Raw genomic sequence first — 15864 nt, 5'->3', positions numbered from 1 at the left:
TACCATTGCATTTATTATAATTAATTAAAATTATAATATTATTATAAAATATTTATTTAGCACTGGTATTTTATCCAAGCACAATATAAATTGAAATGTGCCCACACCGCAGACATGCTGGCTAATAGTACGTTAAACACCAAACGAGGGTTGAACATTATCTTGCGGTACGATTGTACCTTATAGTCAATGTAGTTCGGACAGGCGTGGACGGATGCGTGCGGCGGACAAGGTGCGGCGCACTTTAAATCGGCACATTCACATATTCACCAACGTTTAAAAATAAATAAATGCATTTGTTTGCACCAGCTAATCAGCTTCGGGAACGGACTGCAAAGTCACACACAGCGTCCTGTACAGGTCTGCCGCCACTCGGAGATAGCAGTAAGTGTTTCCGTGTTTAAAACTGTTGATAGCAATAGTGCTAGCATTAGCTAAAGTATTTAGCACAGCCACCGAATGTCGGTGAATAAGTGGAAGTGATTGAGGGGCTCTTGTAAAAAAAGGGGAAGGGGCTGCAGGAGAAAGAGTGGCTCACCTGTACTGCAGTACACGGCAGTTCTGTCTTTTTTCGATCCGCTTAAATGTTGTACACCAAGCGACGGCCCGCCTGAGGGGGTCTGTATCATTTTTACTGGCACTAAGCAACTTTGAGGAGGATGGTAGGAACACTGCCACACAAAAAAACTACAAATGCTTTATGGCATACGTCACTTCCTCCTTTACCCATTCGTTACAAAGATGGAAAACGATTTGAATGTCGACGCATGATTACTGCTTTCCTGGCAGAAGCTGCAAAACTAAAACATTTTTTTCTGATGAGGAAAAAGGGAAGCTACCCGTATAAAAGGACAGTCAAGCATCAACATTGGCCCAGTTTTCACTCTCTGGCGTGAGCTCAAAAACGACGCAATACGGTCTTCCTTCAGGCATACAATTACCACTTTTGTCCATATGGTGCCGCCATAATCAACATAAATTGGAAGTTCTTTAGTATTGCTTTAAGCACTCCGGAGAATATACCCCCTAAACACTGATTAAGTAGCACTACTTCCTGCTTACGTGTCTAACCATTAGGGCCTGACCTATTAATCGGCCGCCGATTATAACCGGGTGATTATTGCCCTTCAGACATCTGCCAAAACAATCGGCCAATTTAGTATTTTTCCTTCAAATAATGAATATTCACACACAAATTCTGTGGGAACACTTACCCAAGATAACACTACAAAAAGGCACAAATTCTTCCCAATGTGTGAAAAACTAATTAATATATAGAATTAAATTGTAACTTTCTTCTGTACTCCCTTTAAGTGAGTACACCATGGATGCACGGCACCAGATTGCCCCCAAGAGGTCAACAGTTTCAGTTGATTTTATTTTAGTATATTCTAAACAATGCAATATATATATATATATTGGTCAGGCCCTACTAATAATCATGGGAAATATTGTCCTACTAGCCCAATGCTGCAGTTAACAGTCTGACCCCACACAGACTGAGCTTTTCTGGCAGCTTCTAATGTTACAAATGCGGGACCGGCACAACGTATACAGCACTGTCAGCATTCAAAAGCTGCTGGGTCCAAACAAAAAAAAATGGTTGGAGAAGTTTGGTGAGTGTTTAATGGGTGTTTGCGTAGGGTTCAATAAAGATGCTCTATCGATCGTTTTCTAGAATTTATTCACTCTGTAAAAGACAAAACAGGACATAGTTTGTCTTCCCAATTGTCATCTGCACATCTGCTTCCCTTTGCAAGCAGCATCGCAATGGAGAGGTGAAACGGAAATGACCACGGAAGCCCAAAAAGCAGAACGGATGCAGAGTGCGCAGATCACACCAGAGGTGGCAAAACACTGACTAAAGTCACAAATATATAAAATAACCAACAAATGATAATTCAAATAAAAAATATATATAATAAGTGCATTGACTTGATTTAGCGCTATTGAACTGTCAGCAAAGATAGCATTTAGTTAATGCAGTGTTTCTCAACCTTTTTTAGCCCAAGGCAATAATTTCACATTCAATCTCACAGCACAAAGGTGGGGCGGGTGGGGTGGTCTAGTCCGTTGTATTTACATATATACTGTATATATAAAAAAAAGAAGTATGCACACATGTTTCACCAACCATCATGTAAAGTCAGTGTACACCCTAAACTGGACACCAGCAAGACATCATCACCATTTTTTTTTTTAATTAAAATTAAATTACCCTTGTGAGAATATGGGGTTCAGAAAATAGATAGATAGATGGTTATATATTCCCGCAAACAATTAGGTTCTGGGTTTGCTCTCCGACTGGTGGCACCTCGTGGGGGCCGGGTGTTGTGGGGGGCTGTGCTTGCCCTGTCTGGCCATCGGTCGAAGGCTCCCCTCTTTGGAGGAGGTTCTCATGCATGCCACATCCACCACACCAGCATCTACCGAAATTCTAACAGAATTTGCTTCTCCAACCGGTCACTGAATTGGTGGAGGTCTTTCCTTTGGTCTGTTGAGGTCTCCCTAATTTGTTGGAATTTAGATGTTTCTGGGCTTGGTGAAATATTCTGGTTTTGTAACTTTGTTGGTAGTAGGTGGTGTGTCTGGTCGGTGCTGGATTTCACTTTGTTTAATCTTTTCTTTGATCCTTCCTCTGATCTCCTGACAACTTCATGACTCTAGTGGGATGCTGAAGTATTCGGTTAAGGTGAAGGGTATGGGATTTTTAACAGGTTTGAATAAAATAAATATATAATAATAAAATAAATAATAAAATTCATCGTGAGTTAACTATTAAAGTCATGTGATTAATTAAGATTAAAATTTTTAATCGACTGACACCCCTAATTTTTATATTGACTTTCAGGTTAGTGATTAATTAGCACAGCATTTGGTTTGTTTATTTAGCATAGCTTGTCGAACTTTAGAAATTATTTAGATTAAAATTAAAACTTTAACATCACCCAATATGCAAAGTTGTAATATTTTCATACAACCCATAATTTTATTGTTGTCAATGAATTTTAACTTTTCCTTTTTATTAATTGTAAAGCCACAAACGTATTTAATTTATATCCTGATGACTACAATGTGATATTTGTAACTTGGCTACAGCACAAAATTGAAAGTTGTTTTAACAAAATTTGTGAACGTAGCAGAAAATTGTACACAATTCAATTGACAAGTGATAAATAGTCTACATAAGCTTGGTGGTGTCCAAGGAAGTTTAAGTGCATTCTTACGTCACAACAGCAGCAATTGAACCATCTTTTATTTTGTGCCAGGCTCAGTTGGCACAGGACCTATCCTTACCCCCCATGCCTTGCAAACTTTTCCATGTGCATACAGTATGGTCCGTATGGTAGAGCACCAATGCCAATTTTTGACCATCTGCTTAAGTCCTAACTTTACATCGAGAAGCAAGATCTTCAATGCACAGGACAACACCCTTCACCTTACAGTTGTTTAAAGAAAGTTAAAATTTCCCTACATTTCTTGTTTTCCTTGTCTGACAGTTTTCCCTAAATTATTTGAGTGCATCTCTGTCCATGGTCTTGCTTTGACTTGAAAATTTAATCCTACCTTTCGTTTAAAGAAAACAATAATATGAAGGTTGTTTGATTAGACAAACAAAAGAACAGTCAGTAAAAGGGGGAAAGGCAGAAACAAACATATGACTGTTGGATGAGGTAGTAAAAAAAAAAAGAAGAGAGAATCTGTTTATTATTTATATATGTGTGTGTTTGAGTGTCTTGTGGGCATCAGTCCGAGACCAGAGCATAATTTTATGAGGCAGTCATGATGATACATACACTGCTCACGACACATACAGTGCTCACTAGATATCTTGCACTGGCAGATTTGCCAAATTTTTCTTTCTATCTCGCTGTTCACTCACGCACGCACGCATGAGTCATGAATCCCCCAACACACAACCCCATACAAAGAATGCATTAAAAAGGCACTAAGGGAAGGCCAAATAAGGAGATTACTTGAAGGAGACATTATTCACCATATGGATACGCAGTTCATATAATGGATGGATGGATTAATGAGATTTTTTTCCCCCTAATAATTGCTTCAAAGGAAGCATTTAAAAACACAAACAAAGTTTGATCAATGTGTCTGCCATGGGCTTGTGTTTACATGATTTTTTTTTCTTATCCTAAATCACAGGATGCCTGCCAGGTGCTTGTGCTGTTGCTGTTAATTGTTTCTATTTGTGGGTTTTAATATTTTGTAATGATTGGTGCCGTTATTATACTTGCAAGAACGTGCCTGCTCTATGTATTGTATATTCTCTCTGTCAGGTAAACAATGATGGGCGGAGTAATAGGTGGAGAGGACTTTTTTAATGGTCTTTTTGAAGGAGTAAATGGCTTACAGATGGCCCAATCAAGCAAATGAGACAAAGAACCAAGCCATGAGCATTGAGATTTCATGGTGGGTCCTGACAGGCTAACGACCAATTTGCACTGACTGCGGAACGGACGCGGAGCGGCATCTGTACGGACGCCGCAAGGAATAGAAAGCATTTGAGTCTGCATGTCAATTCACACCAGCTGCAGTGTGGTGCAGATCGGATGCGGTACTGCGGAAGGTTTCCGCAAACTTTCTTTTTGTCCCGGATTCCGCATGCGGATTTTCATGAAGTTGAAGAAATTACATGAGCCGGACAGGAAGTCAGGCGGTGGCATCAAGGTAGATCCAGTATATTTCAAAATAAAAGCAAACTCGTTTTTTGGGGGAAGGAAGCTATTTAACTACATAGCAAGATATGAGTCAGACTTTTGAAAGACAAAAAATGAGCTCAGAATTAATTAAACATGACAAAATAACATCAAACACAAAAAAAACATACTTACCCATGGTAGAAGACACAGAAATAATGTCCAAAAAGCATATCGATGTGACAACAGGAAAGCGAGGCTATTGTTAACCAATGAGACTCTATATACACGATTGTTATGTTACGGTTATGAACTCAACTCTCCAGCACGAACCCCCGTGATCTTGTAGTCTGGCAGGTGCAAATTTCCGGATATGGACAGCTCACAACACAGGCGGTGTGAATTAAAGTCCGTGCGGATGCCGTACGGAAACCGCTCAGCGTACGCTCCACGGTCAGTGTGAAATAGTTGTAAAGCACCTCACAATATTATGTCTAGACCACACAGCAAAAATAAAAAATTACAATAGCTAGCAATGAAAGGATCACAATTATAACATGAGGCTTAAATATCCACTTATGGTGCATTAGGTACCAGCTCAGTGGGCCTAGTGGTAGAGTGTCTGTCCTGAGACTGGGAGGTCGTGGATTCAGTCCCCGGCCGGCTCATACCAAAGACTATAAAAATGGGGCCCATATTGCCTCCCTGCTTGACACTCAGCATTAAAGGTTGGAATTGGGAGATTAGATCACCAAATGATTCCCGAGCGCGGCTTCTGCTGCTGCTCACCGCTCCCTCAGGGGATGGGTTAAATGCGGAGAACGAATTTCATCCCACTTAGGTGGGTGTGACTATCAGTGGTACTGTAACTTTAGGTAAATGTTATTTATTTAGCATATATTTGTGCAAATGTACAACAGTATTACAAAAAGTGTCTAGTTAATCATTTGGGTAAAGAACTGTATTTTCAATGGCAGTTTGTTCAATAAATGTATCAGCTACTTACGGGTGTTATTTATAGGTGTTTACTGACACAACCAAAACATGTTCAACCAAAAACAGAAAATTCCTATTTTAATTTCTATTTTTTTTTTTTACATTTACAGTACAGTACAGTATTTAAACAATAAAAATACATTACCTTACCTGTTGTGGTGTGATGGCATCAGTGGATGATAAATGCTATGTTAATGCTAGCTTTAGTTCAGTGCTGAGTTTGTGTATTTTACATTAGGTATATTGTTAGACTACTAAGCAGTCCTTGCGTGTGTTGTTTAACGTCAGACACGTTGTTGAACAGCTAAGTGGGGTCCTCGTGCCAGTATTTACAGAAGTAGTGACAGTAGTTACAACTGCGCGATAATCTCCTTCCTAATTCCACTGTAGTTCGTAGCACTGTATGTTTTTCTTTGCTGCTACTGGCATTGTCTTTCTTTGGGCCCAAGGCAAAGAAAATTATCGCGGAAAAATCAAAATGCACTCGCGAGTATGGAGCACCTCTGGGAGTATTCACGATTTGACTGGAAATTAACAGTGCATAGTCTCAACCACCACAACATGAGCAATTACTTCGCTTGGCTTCACTCATTCGGTGTTCGAACTCCGAGGCATAGGTCTAGTGTTCACTAATTATATTACATGGCTGTAGTCTCACTTTACTACTCACCTTACTGCCATGTTAATGTGTCCTTTCTTACTTGCCTTCTGCTGAGTAACTTTTTGGGAGAATCAGATTTAATTTTACAGCAGGACCAGGCCCATTCTAGAGGGACCAACCATCACGCATAGAGCGTGCACATACAGCTTTTGAACCTCAATTCATGCGTCCTGCAAATTGAGGGCGTGTTCCGCAAAAATCTGCGTCACGTGATCATGTGACTTAACCAGTGCGGACAGCGAAAGTGAATGAACGTTGAATTGAAGTGGACGGAACACGGAGCGACTTAGGGACTGTTATAATAATAATTATAAGTTATCGGGGCTCATGGTGCGCACTATTTACACAAGTTGGAGATTGATAGTTTGGAAACAGACCATTACCTTCTATCGCCTGCTGTTTTAACTGATTTAATAAAATTGCAGACTTTGATGAAATTCACACCGGTCGCACGACCTATATGTAACACTTATGAGGGATAAGTTATAATTATTTATTATAAGTTACATCAAAAGGACCAGTAGGTTAGGCTGCAAGAGCTAAGTGGAGTGTTCAAATGAGGAACAGAAACAATTTGACTTATAATGCCAGTTTTAGTGAATGTTTTAGAAAAATAGAAACATTGTATTACACACAGACAGACAGTTAGACAATCGAAGAAAAAAATTGAATATTCTATATTCTCAAAATTTGGCCAACGGTTCAATGAGATCTCTTTTTTAAGTTTAAGGTTGCACCCAGTGTAGTTAGACAAATTCTACGTTTTCAATATCAAGTAAAAATCTAAACAGAGTTGTATCCAATTTCAGTTACAATACCTTTTTTTTAATTAGGAAAATATCCAAATAACAATCACCAATACACAATTAGTCCAAAATTCCCGGGATATAAAATAAAAGGTAAGTCCGTAGGAAATTTAGAGTCTTTAGTGTGCTGATTTGGTGTAATGTGTATGGTGAGGTATTGCAGCTTGAGCCCTACTACACCAGAGAGTGCGGCAGATGAGGTATTCAAAGTGTCCTTGTCTCTAGATCCAAGTGGGAAGGCTCACCATCAATCCAAACGAATGGTCGGAATGACAATCCGGCATGAGGAAATTACAAGAAGGGGAAAAAAACCTGACCTGTCAATAGACAGGGCCAAATATTAGTTATCAATTGTCTCAAAATGTTTCATTTGTAGTTCACATATTAAGTTTCATGTAATTTTTTTACTACATCATCTTACACAAGAAATAAACAAATTTCTTACTTTTAACATTCTCTATACACAGATTAACAAGGTTATAAACTTTTTAAACAGCTTACTTTTGAATTACAAATCCCTTTCAAAGTGTAAAATAATGGGGGGGGGAAACCATCAATAACTTTATTTTACTCTTCAAAGTGAAAATAAAACATTTCCTTGAAACAATACACAAATGAATTCTCACGGATCTCCGTGAGTAGTTTTAAGCACAGAAAACGGCAACGCTGAGTCAATCCACGTTGTATTCTTGTGAAGGGCTACGACAGTAAGTAGCATATTAGCACGTTAGGCTAATGCTGACGTTAATCGCTAATCGTCAAACAGAAATGTTTACTAAACAAATTAAACTTACTAGTGTGCAGCAACTGGAAAGCTACTGCTTATTAACAGTAATATTGATGTTCTCAGACACAGTTTGCCTCTTTTATGTCAATGTACTTTCGTTCAGTTAGCTCACTTCTGTCACATGCTGCCCACTCCGCTCCTCGCCAGTTAAGACGCACTACACTACCGTCGGAAGTAGAAAGGAGGGAGGGACTTCCATCAAACGAGCAGTTTGATAGGCTGAAATATTGTTGCGCTCTAGTTTAATTCAGCTTTTAATTGGCTGAAATAAATGTCAAACAAAAATACAATAACGCAATGAATCAATAAATAACTAATGAAATAATATAATTATTGTGCACTTTCTGAGTCTTTTGTAGTACTGACTACAGAATCATTTTTCATAGGAAATATGTATTTTTCTAATTATTCAATACTCTATTTTATGAGGGTTCCATATATCATGTAGTCAACACCGTATCCTCTTACACTGGAGCTGATTTAAAAGCTTAAAAGGCTGCACATGTCGCGTACCAGTTTTTTTTGTCGCTGGCTGGGTCTCCGGGACGAGATGCTACGCTCACGCTAGGGGGACAAGATACCTAAAGGTAAAACTTGTTTATCATGTCAGTGATGTATTTTTTATGTTCACAATGGAGAAAAAATCTTAACGTGGCTTACTGTTATCAAAAACTACTGCTTAATGTAAAAAACAAAAAAAAACAATTAACAAAACAATTAATGTGTGTTCGAAAACTATGACCAATCGCGTGAACTTTGATTGGCGAATGTTGGTGGCGATTGCTCGTCGTTTTCTAACATTAAGCCATGTTAAGCTTTTTTTCTACAGTGAACATTAATGTGGAGGAAAAAGCTTAATGCCTATAAAATCCAAAATACCATGGCGATTATTTTTTATATTTTCAGAGTGGACATAACACATGGACAGATGTGCATGTGAATTTTGGTGGCGATTTCAAACACGTTGTTGTAATTCGACACCTCTGATACAATTTTTATTAGTGTTTGTTTGCTTATAAAATATATGAGTTGTGCCTTTATTAGCACGTATGTGATAAGCCAAGTTTGGTTTCCACCCTTGTCTATTAGTCCAAGCGACTGCCCAGCAAGATATGACCATTTTAGAAGATAATCGATTAGATACAGGACTATACGCTTTCCGAGTTTCTTTTTTTTTTGAGAGAGAGAGAAGTATTGTTCATTTAGTAATCTTACCGATTTGACATATCATCATTGCTCTCTCTCTTTTTTTTCTTTTCTTTTCTTCCTTTTTGTGTATGTGCGTGAATATGTGCATGTGGGATGTGTGTGTGCATATGTGCGTGCGTGCGTGTGAGTGTGTGCTCATTAATTCACCTAAAACCTATTAAAAATCCCATACCATTTACCTAAACCGAATACTTCAGAATCCAGCTAGAGTCGTGAGGTTGTCAGGAGACACGAAGGAAGTATCAAAGAAAAGAAAGAAAAGTGAAATCCAGCACCGACCAGACATCACCTACTACCCACCGGGTTACCAACCAGAATCTTTCACCAACCCCAGAAACGTCTAAATTCCAACACATTAGGGAGACCTCAAGAGACCAAAAGAAAGACTGAGGAAATGAAGGAAGGATAGATGAAGCAGAGTGAGATCCACAGACATCAGCCTCCACCGATTCAACGACCAGAGGAAGAAGCAGATTGTGTTTGAATTTCGGTAGATGCTGATCTGGTGGATCTGGCATGCATGAAAACCTCCACCAAAGAGGAGAGCCATCGACCCCGGGCAGAGCAAGCACAACGCCCCAGGGCCCTCCAGGCCATGGCAGTGCCAAGGCACAACCTCCAGGCTTCGCAGGGGCCACCGGCCGGAGAGAAAACCCAGGAGCCGGGAGCGCCCCGCACCCCAAGCCCAACGCAGCAGAACAGGGCACGGCAGGCCCGCCAGGCACCCCACTGGCCCGGCAGCCCCCGCTCCCCCCACGACCCTACCGCCCCCAACCCACACCCGCCACCCACCACAACCCAGCCCCTGCCACCCCCAGGCTCCCAAACCCCCAGACACCCCACCCCCAGCACTCTAACCAAGCCCCCCCCCCGTGACCCCACCAGCCCCCCAAACCCCAGTGAGCCCCCCATACCCAGGCATAGGTGCCGGAGAGGGACCGGACAGCGAAGCGGCGAGGGCACCCGTGCCCACCCCACCTCCAGCCGGTGGTGGGCGGAACACTGGGGGCGGAAGGGAATACGGGAGAACTGGGAGACGGGCGGCACCCCCGAACCCCAGGCCCAGCGGGGAAAGGCCCCGGTCATCACGCCAGCGTACCTAGTGAAAGCTAACCCTGTTACTGAGTTTGCCAGCTCACCGACTGGCGAACTCCACCCTTACACCGTGGTTGTGACCCCACCCAGTGTATATACAAGTGTGTGTATATGGTGCATTAAGATTGGGAGCAGGATTTAAGGTAAGTATGGAATTCTTCAGCCAACAAATAAATGATCTCCAACGCAACAATGCCGAGATACACGCTACACTCGTGACTGTTTCAGCCGAGTTAGAAACCATTAAAAAGGAAAATAAAATGCTAAAAGAAACTATTCTGGATGTTCAATCCCGTAGCATGCAGGATAATTTAATATTCTCAGGTATATCCGAGAACACCTCTGACAATCCAGAGGTTGAGATAAAAAAATTTATGACGACATCGTTAAAAATTCCTCAGGAGACGGTAAATAACATCTCCTTTCACCGGGTACATCGGCTTGGAGCCCGTAGGGGCAATAGACCCCGTCCTATTATCGCCAAATTTGAGCATTTTAAACAAAAAGTATTTGTTAAAAGTAAAGGACGGGAGCTTAAAGGGACCTCATTCGGAATGAATGACCAATTCCCTAGAGAGATTAATGAGCGGCGAAAGGTACTGTTTCCTATAATGAAACAAAATAGGCAGGAGGGTAAACGGACTATGATGGTCGTTGATAAACTATACATCGATGGCCAACTATTCCGGAACCCCAACTCCACTCCCTGGCTGTTCTAATTAGCATCGATGGAACTAAACTTTGTTTGATTATTAGATGTATACGTATACATATACATATACATATACATATAATGTATATGTGGTTATAAAACCTAAAATATGAATACTCATTATGTTTACGCTATATTATAAATATAATAATAATACATAACTATATCTAAAAGTAGATTTAAACAAAAAAAAAAAAAATCTCGCTTGGGTTACCAGTTACTGGTGTATTATAATGTTGTTTAACTCCCCACTAACGTCCTTCACTTTCACATCCCTACCCGTTTTTTCACTGTTATATTTACTTACACATTTCCTTATATTTTACACAAATTATATAAATCACCTAACTACTTTGATTCTATCCTATAACATGCCAGTATTGACAAATGGCCTATGCAGATATTTACACAGGACTGAGCCTATATTGTTTGTATGCATAAATTAGTTCTGGTTTCCTGGAATGTTTGTGGCGCTCGCTCACAGGCAAAAAGAATAAAAACTTTAGACCATCTCTTAAAATTAAAAGCAGATATTTGCCTCCTGCAAGAAACCCACCTACAAAAATCTGAAGAAAAATTACTTATTGATAAGAATTTTAGCCAAGCATACTCTGCCCCTTATAACAGCAGACAAAGAGGAGTCTGTATACTCATACATAAGAATTTACTCTTTACTCTAAATAATACAATAACAGACCCAGAGGGCCGATACATTATTATTCAGATAACTATATTTAATAAGATATATACACTTGGCAATTTATATGCCCCTAATAATGATGATCCGGCCTTTTTCCATGAATTTTTCTCTCAGCTGTTTGATTTAGCAGCGAACTCTACTATTATTATTGGAGGAGACTTTAACACAGTCTTAAATCCATTAATAGACCGTTCTAATAACACAACATGTATAAGGCGATTACAATCTACTAAAGTAATAGGGGAATATATGGATGATTTTGGCCTCGTCGACAGCTGGAGACTTAAAAACCCAAATAAGAAGGAATTTACCTTCTTTTCCGCTGTACACCGGTCTTTTTCAAGAATTGATTATTTTCTTACAAATAACTCTATTGCTGATAAAACTGTTACAAAAATACATCCTATTATTATTAGCGACCACGCACCAGTCTCACTTTCCCTACAAGTTGATTATACTTTTAAACCACCACCAACATGGCGTTTTAACATCTCTCTTCTAAACGATGCAGAGTTTGATAAAATTATAAGGAAAGAGTGGGCAGACTTTTTGGAAATAAATGACTCTCCAGGCCTATCGCCATCTCTTCTCTGGGAAGCTGGGAAAGCAGTAATTAGAGGTAAAATTATATCATATTCATCTTATAAAAAGAAACAGGATCAAAAATTTGAAAATGACTTGGAAGATAAAATTAAACAACTGACGGATGAGTACGCAATAAACCCAAATGACCAAATATGGACTGACTTACAAAATACAAAAATACAGTTAGACGATATGCTAACTAAAAAGACAGAGTTTATAATACAACAATTGAGATACAACAACTTTGAATATAATAACAAATCAGGTAAATTTCTTGCAAACCAACTTCAACGCAATCGGGAAAAATCTCTTATAACGGCTATTAAAGGGACAACTGGTGAATGTACACAATCACCAGAAGAAATTAATCAAATTTTTTATAACTATTATCGCAACCTATACTCAGAAACTAACAAACCTAACCCTGAGCATATTGAGGCATTCCTCAGTAGCTTAAATATGCCTCAGTTAACTACTGAATATAAAGATATGTTAGAAGCGCCACTTACTATAAACGAGTTGTACAGTGCTCTAGATAGTATGCCTAATGGCAAGGCACCTGGCCCAGATGGTTATCCGGCTATATTTTTTAAGCACTACTGGTTAATGCTTGCTCCGCTATTCTTAAGAGTAGTAACAGAAATTAAAACTAATGGTTACATACGTCCACACATGAATACAGCAGCAATTAAACTTTTATTAAAGCCAGAAAAAGACCCCACCCTTCCATCAAGTTACCGTCCGATTTCACTAATTAACACTGATATCAAAATTATTACTAAGGCTTTCACATCTAGATTAGAAACAGTAATCTCGACAATTATTCATAGCGACCAAACAGGCTTTATTAAAGATCGCCACTCTACTAATAATATTAGGAGGCTCTTTAACCTTATTAGCATGTCACAGCGGCATGATAAGAAGGCAGTTATTATATCGTTGGATGCAGAAAAAGCTTTTGACAAAGTTAACTGGTCCTTCCTCTTTGCTGTTTTAAATAAATTTGGCTTTGGGAAATCATTTATCCACTGGGTGTCAGTATTATATGATTCTCCCAAAGCTACAGTTACTACTAACGGGATTATATCTAAGCGCTTTATTTTACAGAGAGGCACAAGACAGGGATGCCCACTATCCCCTTTATTATTTGCAATATTTATCGAGCCACTTGCAATAGCCATACGCCAGGAAAGAAGGATTCAAGGAATTCACTCTGGGGTAACAGAACATAAAATTAATCTATATGCCGATGATATTTTACTTTATCTAGAAAACCCGGCGATTTCGTTAGGGGAAGTATTTAACTTAATAACTAAATTCTCACAGTTGTCAGATTATTCTATTAACTGGACAAAATCAACACTTCTACCTATTACAGAAAATTCATGGAACCCTGCAAGCCAGGACCCACATTACTCATTTCCTATAGGTAATTTAAAATACTTAGGCATAAAAATCTCACCTAAATTAACTGATTTAATTCATTTAAATTTTTCTCCACTTCTGGATAACATTCATAGTGACTTGGAACGCTGGAATAATCTTCCTATTTCTTTAATAGGACGAATAGCCACCGTTAAAATGAAAGTTTTACCTAAAATAAACTATTTTTTCTCAATGATTCCATTTAAACCTACGGCTAAATGGTTCCAGTTGTTGGACTCAGCCGTTACAAAATTTTACTGGAAAAAAAAAAAAGCAAAGATTAGTCTATCTACTCTTCAGAAAAGTAAATCCAAAGGTGGCCTAGAGGCACCAAATTTTATGTACTACTATATAGCTAACCAGCTACAATATATCGTTCTATGGGCACAACCCAACAGAGATACTAACTGTTGGCTGGAACTAGAACAGAAGGATTGTAATAACCTCAGACTTCTAGATTTACTCTTTATTACAACATCGATTAAGCGACATAATTGTTTTAAAAACCCAATGATCTCCGCCACCCTGACTGCTTGGTGGAAGGCATTAGAAATTACAAAAGCCCAAGTGGAGCCCTGTGGGCTTTCTCCCCTATGGCATAACCCTGACTTTCGAATTAACAACCAAACGTTTTATTTAGGTGTGTGGGAGCAGAAAGGAATCACACATCTTCACCATCTCTTCTCAGATAATATGTTTATATCATATACATCTTTGCTCCAAAAATACAAAATAACAAACGGAAATTTTTTACATTATCTGCAAGTTAAAAATATGATAAAGAAACAAATTCCAACACTTCAGGGTACGCTCCAACCGCCTGGCTTAGCTAAAGATATTACCAAGCTCTCTCCGACAACAACAAAAAAACTTTCAAAAATATATAAGTTACTTTCATATACGGATAAAATGTCTTTACCCATCTTAAAATGGGAGACAGACTTGTCTATAGCTCCGGAATCTGACTTTTGGATTCAAGTTTGTGAAAATGCATTTAAAATGACAAAACACACAAATTTACAACTTATCCAATACAAAATAATCCATAGAACATACATTACTCAATATATGATGAAGAAAATGGGCCTCTCCGACTCCGACATTTGTCTCCAGTGTTTACAAAACACTACAGACACTTATTTTCATGCTTTATGGTTATGCACCCCGGTTATGTATTTCTGGACTAAAGTCTTAGAAAAACTTTCCGCTATCTTGGACTATAGGATACCTTTATCTCCAAACTTGTGTTTGCTAGGTGACCTAACAACAACTGACCTACCACATAAACAATTTCAATCTACACTTGTAGCCCTTACTATCGCTAAAAAAACAATTCTTGTTAACTGGAAAAATAAACAAACTCTGAATATCGACCAATGGTCTAACCTCCTTATAAATCACATTTTAATGGAAAAAATATCGGCCTCAAATAAAAAACAAATATCAAAATTCATAGAAATATGGTCTACGTATATAGAATATTTTAACCTAATTCTGGTTATTTAATTCTGCCTGTTAGCGAGAGCCACCACATTGTGATAACTTACATTGATGTTTCTGCATTTGGCAGTTTGTTACTAATGGTTGTGTTTTTATAGTCAGGAACCCAGTTGCTGCCAACAGGATCGAACAGATTCACCTCCAATGGGCACTAAAGGCTAATATTCGGATTCACTGCATGCCAGGGGACTAACGCTACAGGTGCTGTCCCCCCTGGCTGGGCGTGGGCGGGTCTGCCCCTCTGTTGGCTGCTGGGTGGCGGCTGCGTCTTGGTCGTTCCCTGGGTCTCGTGGTGGGTGCTGTGTTGCGGGGCTCTCCCTGGTGTCCGGGGCGGCGCCGCCCCGGCGCGGTCCGTCGCTCTGGGTCCGGCGACGCGGGTCGGGGCCTGTGGGCCGCCGGGGTGCCCCGTGGTTCCCTCTCCCCTCCCCCTTCCTCCCCCTTGCTTCCTCTCCCTCTTCACCTCTCCCCGCCCGTCCTCCGCCTCCCTGTCCCTTCTCCCTCGTCGCCCTTCCTCCTCCTCTCCCCCTCTCTCTGCGGCCCTGCTGCTGCCTCCTGCCCTTCCTGTCGTCTCCTTCCCCCGTCCCCTCCCCCTCCCCTGTCCGCCCTCCTCCCCCTCCCCTAGGCCGGGGGTTCCGTCCGTGGCCCGGGTCTCGGCGCTCCGGGAGCCGGGGGAGTGGGCGGGATTGGTGTTGTGCCCGCCCCGCTCCGGTGGGCCTCCGGGCACTTCGGGCGG

This window comes from Vanacampus margaritifer, chromosome 5 (assembly GCF_051991255.1).
Source record: "Vanacampus margaritifer isolate UIUO_Vmar chromosome 5, RoL_Vmar_1.0, whole genome shotgun sequence".
Taxonomy (NCBI): Eukaryota; Metazoa; Chordata; class Actinopteri; order Syngnathiformes; family Syngnathidae; genus Vanacampus; species Vanacampus margaritifer.
Note: the sequence above shows the minus strand (reverse complement) of the source record.